Consider the following 10,305-nt stretch of genomic DNA (forward strand, 5'->3'; position numbering starts at 1 on the left):
ACGGAAGTTATGTTTTCACCCCTCTCTGTTTGTTTACTTGCAAAATTGAAGATTCACAAGTACATTGGTTGGTCTGGCCTGTGATTGTGTCTGTTTGTATGTCTGTATGTAGGTCAATCGCCTACAGGTCACAATTTTAAACCGATCTTCACAAAATTTCACGAAATGGTGGAATTGGTCATAAGCAAGAAGCCTATTGATTGTGAGGTCAAAAGTTCAAAAATTTATCATTGTCGGCCAAAGGTCAACAGCTTTGTCAAATTTCTAAAATCATAAATTTTCATTCGATTGACTTGAAATTTGAAGAGGATTTGCACATCAGGTCATTCAATTCAACCACCATTTATTTTGAGGTCAACATAGGCCGACTTTCTAAAATCGTCAATTTTCATCCAATTTACTTGAAATTTGAACAGGGTTTGCATATCATGTCATTCAATTCAACGACCCTTTATTTTTGAGGTCAACAAAGGCTAAAAGGTCAAAATAGGCCAAAGGTCAACAACTTCGTTGAAATTTCTAAACTCCTCAATTTCTGTCTGACTTGAAATTTGAAGAGGATTTGCATATTAGGTCACTGAATGAATTCAGCCACTAATTATTATTAAGGTCAAATTTGTTTTAGGGATTTCGCAAGCGTCGTGCTCTGCATATCTTTCTTATTTGTTTGTGTGCAGGATATCTCAAAAGTTGTGGATGGATTCGGATGACATTTTGGTGGACAGGTTTGGTTTGTGACAAGGCTGAACTTATTAGATTTTGGTGAAGATCTGCATATGCATCTAGATACCTGAATTTTTAAGTGATTCTTCACCATTGAGAGATAGGGTGAAAAATGATATACAACATGATATCTCAAAAAATTGTGGACGGATTCGGACGAAACTTGCTGGACAGGTTGGGTGTGTGACAAGGAAGAATCGATTCGATTTTGGTGAATCTCACCTTGCGTATTGATGCATCCCTTCTCTTCCCTCCCGTTTAAACTTTCTTTTCAATCATACGAAAGTGGAAAATCAAATAAGCAAGGTAGCAGGCAAGCAGATTCAAAAAAAAAGACTAACAGCTCGGTTGTCTGTCCTTACAGACACAGGCTATGTCTGTCATAGCCTTTTGAGATACCCTGCTTAGACAAGCAGATATGGGTGAAAACATAACCTCCGTCCACCTTCAGTGGTAGAGGTAACAAAAGGATGAAAACTTAAAGCTACATAGAGATTCAAACCCAAACTAGACAGCTGAGAAGTGAATGTGCATAACACACATATACTGCACACACACACCTACATTATAGATGTGATGGTTCTCATTTCACGAGATGAGTGGAAATATTTAATACTATTATAAACAACAAAACACTTACCATCCAAAATTGTAATCGGTGAAGAAATACTGTATATAATTGTAATTTTTATTTTTGTTCTTTACCTTCTTTTTTTTTTCTTTTCCTTTTGAGACATCTTAAATTGATTGTATCTCATTCATATACATTTTGAAATGTTCTCGAAGATAGAGTAATTATGGCAATATCCCCATTCCCTTCCCCTTCCATAACCTCCTTGATCCTGATTTTATGTTCATTACCCTGAACATACATATGATCAGAGGGTTATTTGGCTAATGGTATAGTGGGTAATTCATAATGAATATTCATAATATTCCGTTTCCTGAGCAAAACGACCTTGGAGAATGTAAAATCCAGATAGAGGGTCCTCTTGGTCAACCTTTCATGCTGGGGACATCTTGCCTCACGTTGTTTTACATTTTGTCACTCTTCATCTTCACATTATTTCATCATTTTCCTGAATGTAGATGATCATCAGAGCGACAGATGTGAACGCACTTTGGATGTGACTGTGGCCTGCAGACTTACCCAGACTCCAAACAAAAGTATCTGATTTTGCTTTGTTGCCACGTGGTTTGTCTGTTTGTGGAGACAACTTTACTCGGTGATTTACGACAAGCTTGCCTCATCAGCCGCACAAAAGGGAGATAATACATCTTCTCTTCCCGTAGTTGATTTACAAGAATTTGCTGAAATGTTTGTCTTCCCATTGAATAGAAGATGGCCTTTGTGTCCTTTCATTTAATCCTTCCTTCCCCATGACTCTTCTGACAAATGCAAAAGTGCCTTTCCCAAGACCCGTTTGCTCTTCCACCACAGTTATTTACTTATTTTGAGTTCAAATCCATTGTCTACAATCGCTACATCATAAACACAGATTTTTCATCATACTTGTATCTATGCGTGTATGCCCCCCAGAAGGGTATTTAGCTGGCTGTGACATTAAGCCAGTTATATAGGACAATGAGAATCATATAAAAACTTGCATTGTGTGGTGTATGTCAAGGACACTAATGGTTGTGGATTGAGACATACTAAGCTTCCACAAATCGTGGTGCATGTGATTTATTTTTTGACAACGCATTACAGGCCTTGATGTTTAGTCATTTCTGTCCTGCGGGTGATGGATGGATGTGCAAAGTTGTTTCCCAAAAGGTATTGTTACGAATTTGGAAGCCTTTTGCACACAGACAGTCAGCAGTCCCATAGTTCAGTTATCTCATTAAGTATATGTGGATAGTAAGAATCCATCCCCTATGTCTAATGGGTTAATTTAATGTGTGCGCTGCGGGTTTCTTACATCTTTAAATCTACCAACGCCAACAAAACCCTCACTTCACTCCTCCTCCCACAATGCGGGTAAACAAGCGGTTCACTTCACCCAACTTTCACTTCACACCACGGCACCATAACGCACGTGTTTCTGACTACGGACGTGGGCGGAGCCCCCCACCCCCCCTCACCTCAGAGCTCTGACTCCACCCCATCAAATGAAGAATGTCTCCCCTGTCGAAACTGGGGAAGGCAAAAGAGCCTCTCTCGGGGGAGGAGCACCGATACGCCGACACGCCCCTCCTCCAATCGTGCCTGGCCACCATGACACCCGAAAACGCCCCGTCCAATCCGGAGGCGAGTTACCCAAGAGCGGATCCCTCCACCCTGCACGGGGGAGGGATAAGAAGGATCGCGAGCTGTATCCGGGGGGGGGGGATTCCTTGGAGGTCGTTCCTTGCTTCTGGTCTGCTGGGCTCTCCTGTTCGTCGGTCATCGTTCGTGGCTGGCCGGGTCGTTCGTAGGATCCTGGCTGCGCTCGTTGGATTCTGGTTCGTGGGTTCGAGTCCCACCGTGGTGGGTTGTGTTGCAGCGCTCGAGCTGGGGATCTCTGTTCCCTTCCACGGACTCCGGGCTCCACAAGTGCAGGTCGGTAAAACCGCACGAGGCGGCCAGGTACCCGACCAAACTCTAACCCCCAGCTTGCCTATCCTCCGTGGCTGGAAGGTCTGAATAAAGGCCAGTTGGCGCCATTTCTTTTTGGGTGTGTGTGTCTGTCTGTGGCCAGTGTTATTAATAGAACTGCATAAGTGCTTTGCTTATTGTACATTGCATTTTAGTCGGTTTAACCCTGCTCTGTACCTCCCTCCCTGATTATTATTTGTAAAATAAACCCTCTTGTTAAATGTACCAGCTCGTTTTCTGTGCTTTCTCTCATTGGCCTAGCATGGTTCGGGTTTGAGTTATCGTGAGTCCGATTGTGCCGTAGATTGTTATTTGGACCGGCGCGGCTTTGGTAATTCCCGCTCGGTTATGCCGGATCCGAGTCGGTAACAGCGACTCGGTTCGGACAAAGCCGGCCGAGGGTGTGGCTTCCCCGGTAGCCAGACCACGTGGCTAATTAAGTAAATTGGAATCAGACTAAAAGACCCGAACCGCGCGGTCAAAATATTGGCGTCCATGGTCCATTAAGCGACCCGTCGACTTCAGAGTTATCCGGAGTGACAACCTTCAATTCCGGGTGTTCGGTGGGAGACGGCCCAACTGCTCAGACATCTGGCGGTCATTCCTCGCCCCCGAACCCGGCATTACAACAGTATTATCAGAGGAATACAAAGTTTCTCATGTAATGCTTTATTGATTGTTAAAGAACTTTCCTTACTCAACATGAGAAGTGCAGTATGGTGTGGAATGCCATCCAAGCAGCAGAAAACAGGTTCAGACAACAAGGAGGTTTGTGGAGCATTGCAAATAGGAAGGTAGGGTTTGCAAAATAAATCAAAAGAGGAGATTTTTCAAGGTTGAGTTGAGGAAGAGAGGAAGGATTTTCTCAAAGGCAAAATAAACAGCAAGTGACATGGGTAGCCTATGCTGAGATCAACTTGTTGGTAGAAAATTGTCTTGAACTTGTATGTGGGAAGGTGAGGAAACATAGATCTTTTGTATACAGTCGATGCTCATGGAGGAGCCATAACAGAGAAATGATCAGGACGTAACAGAACAAAAGGAACAGTTCAGGGATGGGTGTAGGCCGTAGGGTATTGGCACACCAACAGGCGGGTATTGGGAAAAAATAGAGGGAGACTTCGAAAGATAAGGCATGTGGGGAAGAAATGGGTTGGAAATGACACATGGTTGGACAGGAGGGATACAGAAGCAAACTTTTAGGAAGGATAAACTAGAAACCTTGAAAGACGTGGGCTTAGGGGGAAATAATGTGGGTAGAAAAGATCATGGTTTTGGATGGGGAATGATCCGAGATGGTGGTGTACAGCTTTCTTGAAGAATGCATGCACCCTGCGGACCTCGAAGTGTGGGGGGGGGGGGGTTGGGGGAATAGAGCACAGAAATAGCAGAGGGCACAAGACCAGAAAGTAAGTGGGATAAGACAGAAAGACCACTGACCTGTCTGCGATGGTGAAGTGATAAGCATATCGACTTATCTTCATCACGGGAGATTCCAATAATATTAAAATCCTTGGTTGCCATGGTGTCAAGCTGAGCAAGACGTGAGAAAGGAGAGCCAGCCTGGAGGTGTGAGCAGTCCTCCATCAAGCTGTGGGTGAAAACCTTGTAGGTGGATAGGAGTTCATGTGTGCCGAGGAAAGACCTTCTTTGTACGACTGAGGATGCCCAGTCAGTGGCTGACTTTGGAGCCCAATTTTGAAATGCGGTTTGTCCATGGCTGATAGCCTCAGGGGTTTGAATGACTGAACTTCCTCAAGAGGAATGTTCAGAAAGTAGACAGGGGGGTTGCCAGACGGACTTTTGGAGAGAGATCGTATGAGTGTGAGATTTGTCTGGATTGAAAGACGTATTCCAAGTGTTTGACCAGCTTGTGATTTTTTTTTTCAAGGTCAGAAGAGAGGGAAGAGGCTGCAGCCTTCCTGTCTGAAGGATGAGGAATGTCACAGCAGAGGGTGGACTTGTCAGGAAATAGATAAAGAGGATTTTCCAGTCAGACAGATCATTGTTGAAGATCAGGAATAGGACTGGGTACAGAACACTGTCTTGATCCAAGAATAAGCTTAGTTGACCAAAGGTGGAAGGTGCCCGTCAATTCGGAGTCCAGGATAGTTTATCTACCAGACAAATCTTGTGGTGTCTACCAACTTTCAATTTCAAAAAACATTTATTTCCATAGTTGCCAATATAAGTACAGTAAAAGAAAAATATATGAAAGTAGTACTTCCAACTTGGTGAACTCAGAAGGATAAAATCAAAATAACGCATCCAGAAGCAAATATGGAGGCATATTCAAATGCCAAGGCTTGTATTGATGTGCCTATGGATTAATGATATAAAAAAAACAAACGATAAATTAGACCAAAACTACCGAATGGCAAATAATTAAGGAAACAAGCTCAAATGAACTAAGATCCTCGTCCTCTTAATGATGACGTCATAAAAACGAATATGACGTCATTGTGATGTATCAGGTTTGCGATAAATTATCTGTGCTAATGCCCGGCTTGATTCCCACAAACAAAATTCAAACAGCTTGCCTAGTTTCGGAGATAATGGTATAGGCGATTTCCATTTACGGTGATATGGAAGAATTTCCTAAATCCGAGATGGTTACTGCCTGCGCGTGGGCTCTCTGCATATACATGGCAAGTTTCACGAAGATCCGATGAAAACTCTGGGTTGTGAAACAAAAAATGTCAAAAAATAGGAATGACGTCATAAAAATTGATTTGACGTCATAGTGATGCATCATATGTACGGTAATTCATCTCTGCTAATGCCCTGTTCGATTCCCGCAAACATAATTCAAAAAGCTTGCCTAGTTTCGGAGATTTTTTTAGGCGATTTCCATTTGCGGAGATATTTTGACGTCATAACTTTTTTTTCTCGGAGGAATTTTCAAAATCGGAGATGGTTACTGTCTACGCAGGGTATTTTTTACATATATATGCCAAGTTTCACGAAGTTTCGATGAAAACTGTAGGCTGTGAAACAAAAAAGTCCACAAGAAGTAGATGAAGAACAACAACGTGAGTAAGACTTAGAAATCCTCCACGAGGATCTAAAAATGGGCAGGAATACTGTGAATAACAATAGCAAGAATAAAGAGTTTTTTTTTTTTTAAAGAATGAAATAACAATAAGGCGAACACTTGCAAGAGTGAATAAGAAATCGATGTGCAAGAAAGGAAACTTTTAATAAAAGGATATCAAATTTCATTTATAAGAAGATTGAAACCGACCCACAGACGACTGTGCCTTTACTCCTCCATCAATACTATTCCAAAGACGTGGCCCATAATCACGTAGTGTATTCATAGAATATGATGCGCGAGTAAAAGGTAGAAGTAACTTGCATTGCGATCCAGTGAAATGAGTGTGGATGACATGGACTGCTGTAAAGTATGAGGAAAATACTTGTGGAAGAAGTTTGTTGATATGCTTGTACATAAATATCCCTGCATGTAGTTTATTAATGTCAAAAAGTGTCAATGTGTTGAGTTTGGTGAAAAGAGGTACAATGTGGTCCTGTGGATGAGAAAGGATACAGATCCTTATAGTGCTCTTTTGAATAACTGAGAGTGAGTGGAGCTGATTGTTTCTAGAACGTGCTCAGACAAAGTTAGAATAGTTCAGGTAAGGGAGGATTAAGGTACTCTTACAACTGTAATAGGGCGACTTCCTTGCTGTTGTGTGATCATGTGCTTGTCCTTTGCGCAGCTGATACACAGACCGAATTGGCACTGCATTTCTCCAAGCTAGGAGTCATATCTTGCAGCCCAGTAAAATCTTCAGCCAAGAGTGCATCGTCATCTGCAAAGTTGAGGTCTGTCAAGCGATGGATACACAGGCCTACTTTGGCACTGCATTTCTCCAAGCTAGAGGTCATATCTTGCAGCCCACTAAAATCTTCAACCAACAGTGCAATGTCATCTGCAAAGTCAACGCCTGTCAAGTGATGTTGCTGCCATGAGATGCCGAAATTGGCACCTGTCATGGCTTTCCTCATTGCAAAGGCAATAACCAAAAGGAATAGGAAAGGGGAGAGTATACACCATTGGTGTACTCCTGTAACAATATCAAAAGAGTCTGTAATCCCAGAGCTGGTCTTGATGCAGCAGTTGGAGTTTTGGTACAGAGCTTTAAAGATACTGATATATCTCTGTGGGATTCCATACTGTCTTGTAAGGTTCCATAATGACTGTCGGTGTATGCTATCAAAGGCTTCCTTGAAGTCTATGAAGTTAATAGTGATTGGCTTCTGATATTCCAGGCTCTGTTCAGTGGTGTTCCTCAGTGTGAAAGTCTGCTGATAGCTCTCCATGAAGAATTAGAGCTTTTAATGACTGTAAATTGCTTCCTATTGGTGAGATAGCCTTTGAACCATCGAAGAGCACAACCTCCAACACCATAAAAATCAAGTTTGGAGAGAAGAATATTGTGATTAAATGTATCAAAGGCTTTGGAAAAATCAATGAAAACTATTAATTGTACTGCTGTACTCTGTATTTGATATTAACTCCACCACCAAGGGTGGACGGAGGTTATGTTTGCACCCCTGTTTATGTCTGTCTTTGAGCAAGATATCTCAAAAGGTTATGGACGGATTTGTACGAAACTTAGTGGACAGGTTGGGTGTGGGATAAGGACAAATTTAGATTTTGGTGAAGATCTTTAGGAGTTTCCTGTGGCATTTCCTAACTTATTGGAGCTGCTTGTACTATTTTGTTGTTGGGCAGATGTGGTCTGGATATCCATTGGCTTTAAAGATCCACATTCGATGTTGAATCTCCTCTCTCCTTTCCTCGAAAGTGGATGGTTTTCTTTCCATTTTTAACCTCCGCCATCTACTGTTTTCACCCCTGTCTGTTTGTTACTTACGAAATCTAAAGATTTCGTAAGTATATTGATGCCTTCCATTTCTGTTTGTTTGTTACTTACGAAATCTAAAGATTTCCTAAGTATATTGATGCCTTCCGTTTCTGTTTGTTTGTTTGTTTGTTTGTTTGTTTGTAGGCAAGATAACTCGAGAACGGAAGAAGCTACCAATGTCAAATTACACCACGTGATTCAGGAGGCTGATGGCTCGTGCTGATTAGATTTTGGTCAAAATCGGTCAAAGGTCAAGGTCACAGTGAGGTCAAACATCCAAAAAATAACTCGAGAACGGAAGAAGCTTCCAATGTCAAATTACACCACGTGGAGGGTGGTGGCTAGCGCTGATTAGATTGTGGTCAAAATCGGTCAAAAGTCAAGGTCACAGTGAGGTCAAACATCCAAAACATTCGATTTTTGATGGTTTGGTACAGAATCATCGTAAAAAATTCTGGTTTGTGTCGCTACCTTCTCAAGAGACAGCTTTTATTAGACAAGGTCAGAGGTCAAGTTGACGATTTCGTAAGTACCAGTCTATGACTGCTTGTTTGTTTGTTCTGTTTGTTTGTGAACAGTATTATGGAAAAACTCCTCGACGGATTTCGACGAAACTTGGTGGGGGGATTAGGTATGGTCCAAGGATCATGCCATTAGATTTTGGACTTGGTCCAAAGTCCAATACGGCCACCATAGCGGCCATTTTGAAAAAAATATTTGAATTTTTGTTTTTGCATTTCTACATGTTGTAAGTGATTTCCAACCCCCACCCCCCCCCCAAAAAACAATTGTTAGAGAAAAAAAAACAATTTTGAAACTTTTTTCCCAACAAAATGTCGATTTTTTTTTTGCATTTCTACATGTTATAAGTGATTTCCAACAAAAACAACATGCCAAAATTATAATTGCGGCTGATTTTGGAACTTCAGGTGGATATACCCACGTAAAATCAATTTCTGTCTCAAGGAATCTAGTTATGACGAATGAATTGAGTATGTAAAAGTTAAAAGTAAAAGGGAAAGTTGCAAACTATAACTCTGTGAGCACTGTTGACATCAAATTGAATGAATAGGATATCAGGTTCACTTGAGTGACCCAGCAGTATTGGCGGCAGAGGTTTTGCACTCTACCGAGTGCTCCCCCTCTAGTAATCAGTGTGTTTTCCACAGCTCTTTTATGGTATGTTAGGTGTCAAGACTCAATGTCAAGGTAACAATCGGTCTGGGTGGCTTTTCTATATACTGTGCTGTTTAAACTTTCATTGGGGTTCCTCGTCACCATGGCATCAAGAAAAGGAAGCGACCCACCCTGTTCTTCCTCACCGGTAAATTTGATGGAAGAAAACGTTCCACTAATGCCATCCTAGATTGTATTAACAGCCATGCAGGGGCAGATGACAAAAGTGTCACTTACATACCGATACCAGACACGTGGCTGTATTGGGAGGGATGGGATGGCATGTCTCAAGTTCTTCCATCACCATGTTTGCAAACACAGAATAAACCGGAGAACCTATGGCAGTGCCGAATACCTGTTTATATTATAAGAAATAAGTCGAAGAAAGACATGCATTGAGGAGGTCACACATGTCCTTTGCACTCAATGTGTCAGTGGTCTGTTTTTAACAATCATCATTCATTAGCCGTTTTCTAGCTACATCAATGGCCAGGGTCGTGGGCATGTTGTACTTTTAATCACCAATTTGTACTTCTTCTGCTTCCTCTCTTGAAACAATGTAAAACTGTAGCCGAACCTACTTCAATAACTGCTGAAGCCGTGATGGTGATTCCAACTCGAGGAAGTTACTTTGTCTCTGGGTAAGTGCACACAACCCAAAATTAAAAAATATATATATCCAACATTCATCCTTTTATACAAGGAAAAGAAATCGAATGTAAATGTGGACTCAACCAAACCAGGCCAGGATTGTGGGAGAGGGGAAAAAGGACAGTGGACAGAGCCATTCCAAAAACGATACGTATCCAAACCTTCACCCAAATCAACTGAAACAAATATTAAAACAATTTAATAATATAGATCGATTTAATCCATACCAGAATAACAACATTAAACTTTTTTAAAAATGATAATCACATCGTTTCGCAGATGTGGTAATCCACATAATGAACT

General features: G+C 41.5%; 1 pseudogene; it reads right to left on the minus strand.

Annotated features, from left to right (window-relative positions):
- Window positions 1-8,023: 8,023 nt before the first annotated feature.
- Window positions 8,024-9,856, minus strand: LOC147008547 (uncharacterized; annotated as a pseudogene).
- Between the last annotated feature and the right edge of the window lie 449 nt (window positions 9,857-10,305).

The sequence above is a fragment of the Eptatretus burgeri genome, chromosome 18 (assembly GCF_056783735.1).
Source record: "Eptatretus burgeri isolate ZD-2024b chromosome 18, Ebu_testis_v1, whole genome shotgun sequence".
NCBI lineage: Eukaryota > Metazoa > Chordata > Myxini > Myxiniformes > Myxinidae > Eptatretus > Eptatretus burgeri.